The 4,668-nt window shown below is 51.3% G+C and overlaps 1 long non-coding RNA gene across 1 annotated transcript; it reads left to right on the forward strand.

Annotated features, from left to right (window-relative positions):
- Positions 1 to 1,253: 1,253 nt before the first annotated feature.
- Positions 1,254 to 3,021, forward strand: LOC132319060 (uncharacterized). The gene is made up of 3 exons (XR_009484440.1): positions 1,254 to 1,297; positions 2,343 to 2,443; positions 2,986 to 3,021. It is a non-coding gene; the product is annotated as an uncharacterized LOC132319060 (long non-coding RNA).
- The last annotated feature ends 1,647 nt before the right edge of the window (positions 3,022 to 4,668 follow it).

Raw genomic sequence — 4,668 nt, forward strand, 5'->3', positions numbered from 1 at the left:
GTGTCTGCTCTGGTCACCATAGCACCGTGCCGCTCAGCGGGTCTCCCTTCCTCAGAGGTGCCCAGCAGCAACGTAGGTGTCTCCGCCAAATCATCTAGCCTGGATCAGGCCAGTGACAGCCTGGCAGAAGAAGTGGTCGCTGCTGCACATAGTACACAGACACCAGCGCTGGAAGAACTGCCGCTAAACACAAGTACAAAACCTCCTCTCTACCCTTCTCCTGTTGTGACTGCTGGAGCTGTTGTGTCTCCAGGAGGAAGGAATGAAGAGCTCTTTGGTAAGGTCCTTTTTGGGTTATTTGTGGCTGAACTGATGCCTGACACTGTGCAATATCCATTTCCAGTGATGCAGCACTCTCTTGAGAGAGGTTTTATTTGTAGACATGGCTGTCACCTTCAGTTAGTCCATGTGGCAGCACTCTTGACTCCTTCTGTAGCCAAGGAAGGCGGTACTTGAGAAGACATAGGATTATCTGTTGTAACGTGGGTGTCTATGGGTTGATGCTTCTCTTAACAGGGAGAGGCTGGTTCCTAATCCAGATGCTCCGAATTGTCCATGGAGGAGCCAGCCTGTATACCCAAAGCAGACTGTGAATGCCCATCTTGGTGTTGAACGGCTCTGGCTTGCATTGATTCCCATGGCTGTAGCCTGTAGCACCTAGCTGTGATAACTGAGTTTGAGCTCCAGAATTTAGAGGGAGGAAGGCGGGGAAAAGGCTCTTGTCTCCTAAGAAAGTTTAGGAGCTGATGGTAGACTTACTTTACAGAAATATTTAGCCCCTGATATGTATGAATTTCTGCCTGAAGGTGGAAGAGAAGGTGCTTTCAGTTGGTCTTTCCTCCTCTCCAAACTGTTCTTACACCTTCGTTGTCAATGTGGGGAAGCTCTTTTGCAGTTGCTGGCATCTAGTACACAAGGCCAAAGCTGCTTTTCTTCACTGGGGGTCTAAGGCAGCTTTGGTTGCAGGAGCTCTGGTGGCTTCAGAGATAACACTTCGTCCATGTCCAGAAATGGAAATGAGGTTTATTGGGGTGATTTCTTTCTAAAGAGCACTTCCCACTGTAGATAAGAGTAGGTTGTACTTAGAGCTTGGTATTTAATTTCGGTACAAGGAATATAGAAGGAGCTGGCACATGGCACTCTTCTTACAAGGTGACATGTGCCTGATGGACTTCTCCCCCTTACCGGCATGCAGAGGTTAGCAGCCTGATTCTTTCCCTTGCTCTGACAGATCTGGTTTCTGCCCTGGCACCTCTGGAGAATGACACGGCACTGCAGTCCCAGCACCATCCTGGAGGTGAGCGATGCAAAGAGTTAAGCATCTCTTGAAACGCTGCCCTAAGTTCAGTGTGCTGATTGGAGTTGTGCACGGACATCATCTGCTCGTGAAGTTTAGAAAGCAGTGGAGGGTGCTTCTGATTAGTAACCACTTTGAAAATCTTAATTTTTAAGATATCGCTGCAATCCCCCAGTTGTGCTTTGGCCACTTTCTACTTATCCTGGAGAAACCTCGGTTCAGACCCTAAACAGAATCACTATGGTTGGAAAAGACCTGTAAGATCATCAAGTCCAACCATCAACCCAACGACCTGACATAAATGCTGGCTTGTTTGAGTTCAAGCATTACTTGCTGGTTGTTTAAAGATTTTTTTCTAAGGTGAATGAGCCTCACTTCTTCAAATATACTCCAATGGGTGTCTCATGGCTACCTGGATCAGAAACCTGCAGGAGTTCTGCTCCTCAGACTGGGGAAAGGAGTAAAACCTGCTTAGGGAGTATTAGCAACTAAGCAGCACAATACCGGGCTTCTGCGGCAGAGCAAGCCGCAGAAACAGCTTGTGAAAAGGAGTCTCTACAGAAGGAGCCTGAGCTTTGAACAGGAGAAATATTGCTCAATAAATAGGCTTTAAACAGCAGACTCTGGCAAATCTGTGCCAGCCTGGATTCAGCCAGAACCCAGCAGTTTATCTAAGCTGATTCCAAACAGAGACGGGTGAGAGAAGTGGGCTTTTAGATTCCGTCACAAATTACGGTGATACCTTTGGGAAAGATAATAGCTAAAGAAATGTGAGTGCGAGCAGATACGCATTCATGCTTTGTATACTTTTTGCTGAAAGATCAATTCCCGTGTTCAGCGCCGAGCATTTACTAAGGGTTTTCTCACCTGTTAATCAACTTGTTCTACCTGATGCACAACCTCTGGAAATACCCGCGTGGCACGGACTTACACAAGCGTGTCCTTGTGTAGCTGTTCTACTATTGCTGATGTTTAAGGATTAACTTATTTAAGGAGCTTGTGTTATGTGGACTTAAACATGCTAGGATCTTTTGTCTTCTGGTAGATGTGCTGTTTGAAGTAACTATTGAAATCAAACCCAAGGACTGGATTCCTCATGGTGGACGTGAGCTCAAAAAGGGTCTTCTTGAAGCTATGAAGAACCATGTAAGTCTGGGGAGGGGGAGAAAGACAACTGTGATGTCCCAGATCTTCAACTAGAAGAGACCATGCTGTGCCCTTCATTCCAGGGATTGTAACTCCCCTCTGGAAATGGGGCAGGTTGTAAGCCAGAGCCTAAAGAGGGCAAGCGTGTGAGCATCGGCTTTCAGGGCTGGCACCTAAACTTCCCTTCTGGGACGCAAAGCGGAGCGCGTACGGGGTTCAGCCTGCTGCTTGGCAAGCCACCATCCATCCGCTGCTGCTCTGCAATGGGTCAGCACCCAAACGCTTACCTGGGGCTACTATTGCTCCTTCTCTTCCCAAATTACCTTGTGTGTTTGGGGCAGCTGAGCTGAAGCTAAGACGACGGGAGTAATTATAGTCTCCTAGAGAAAAGGCGCAGAGCACTGGGGACCTCTAACGTGTCCTGAGTGGTTTGTGAAGGGGCAGAGCAAGGTGGGGAGGTAGACTGAGAAAAGAAATGGCTTGCTGCCATACTCCTGCCCATCAAACATCAAATCAGCGCTGGTTGCTCTGTTCCTTTGCAGGTCCAGGAGAACCTGAAACTTTCTGCCAACAGAGTCAATGAAATAAAGTTAAAGGAGATCAAAAGGTAGGGTTTCTGCTGTGCTGCTGGCTCAGCAGGCAGCTCCGCTATAACCTGAAATACTTCTTGGATAGCAGTGGCTTGGGTTCTCCGTTCTCCTTTCCCAGGCAGAGACCCAGCCTTGCTCCTCTCCTGTGATCTGTAACTTGTCCTGAAAGTAGGAAAAAAAAAAAAATGTTTACTAGAGGAAAAATGGTGAAAATGGATGTTTAGCGCTGCCTAGGGCCTTTATAGGTCTAAGATGGATTTAAATTCTGGAGAAAATTAGGATCCTCGCACCTGCCACGGTGTCTGCTGGAGAAAGCTGGGAGCTGTCAGCAAGGTCCCTGCCACACTTTGAGGCTGACTTGGGGCTGCAGGTTGCCACTACAATTTGCTTTACGTGAATATCTAGTCACTTCAGCCTAGCTCCAAGTGAGGAGCCATTACTGGGCTTTCCCTGTTCCCTTGGTCCAAGTGTAAAGCTGCCAGTTGTGACAAGTGATCTTTGCAAAAGCCTGCAGCACCACCATCCAATACGAGCGGGTGGGATGTCTAAACGGGCTCTCGGAGCCGGGGCTGGTGGTGATGCTTTCCTCCCGCCTCACCCTGAGCTCTCCCCTGCCCGCAGAACGAGTGATGCCAACCTGCTGCTCACCTTCTGGCTGCACCTGAAGCCAGAGGAGAGAAACGTGTCTCTGCTCCTGCGCTCCCGGCTGGAGGAGCTGTTTGGCACCTCGGTAGGAGTGGAGAAGCTGCAGCTTGTTTCGCTCTTGGTTGAAGGTGGGTATTTCACTTTTCTCTGGGATAAACCCTTTTATGCCAAGCCTGACTCGACTTATGGCACCTACTCCCCTCTTACAGACGTGAACGAGTGCAGCGCTGGGGTCAGCCTCTGCGGGGAGGAGGCGGAGTGCTTCAACGGCGTGGGCACATACCTCTGCCGCTGCAAAAAGGGCTACGAAGATCATTCTCCCACCAAGTCTGGCACCCTCTGCATCCGTGCTCCCCGATCAGGTAGAGGACAAAGGAGCAGCTCCGCTTTCTCCTGCGGCTGGGTGTTTTTCGCGTGTGCGTGGGCAAATAATATGTGCAGCGTTGCTCTGGCCATGTGCAACCTGGAGTTGAGCGCATCAGGGTAAGGGGCTCTCTCCTTGACTGGTCTAAATATTTCTTGGGGATGGAGGTTTGGGAGAGATGCTCTGCCCCGGAGGTGGCCGTGAGAGTTTCTGGAGGGCAGCAGGGGAGATGTTGACCTTCCTGGAGGAGCACCCACAGCTCCGGGTCTCACCCCTGAGCAGTGCGGCACGGGCTACTGGGGCAAGTGGGATGAGGCCATGGCCCGTCTCTTGCAGGGATCGGCTTCTTCCTCCGCCATGCCGACATCCTGGTGGGGGCAGCCATCACGGCTGGCCTGGCGATGCTGGTGGCTGCTGGTGCCCTGTGCAGGGCAGCCAGGCAGGGACGGCACCCCGGGAGGATCCCGAGCCCTGAGGATCCACCGGTGAGGGCTGTGGAGGAGCCGGCGATGGAGCTGCATGACCTGGGGCAGTGCCTACGCCTCGACCCCTTCCAGCTGAAGCTGCGGGCCAGGCCCCCCGAGTGGCTGTGGGGTGCCCGGGCCCACCCCGCCCAGGCGTATCGG

The sequence above is a fragment of the Gavia stellata genome, chromosome 23 (genome assembly GCF_030936135.1).
Source record: "Gavia stellata isolate bGavSte3 chromosome 23, bGavSte3.hap2, whole genome shotgun sequence".
NCBI classification, from domain to species: Eukaryota; Metazoa; Chordata; class Aves; order Gaviiformes; family Gaviidae; genus Gavia; species Gavia stellata.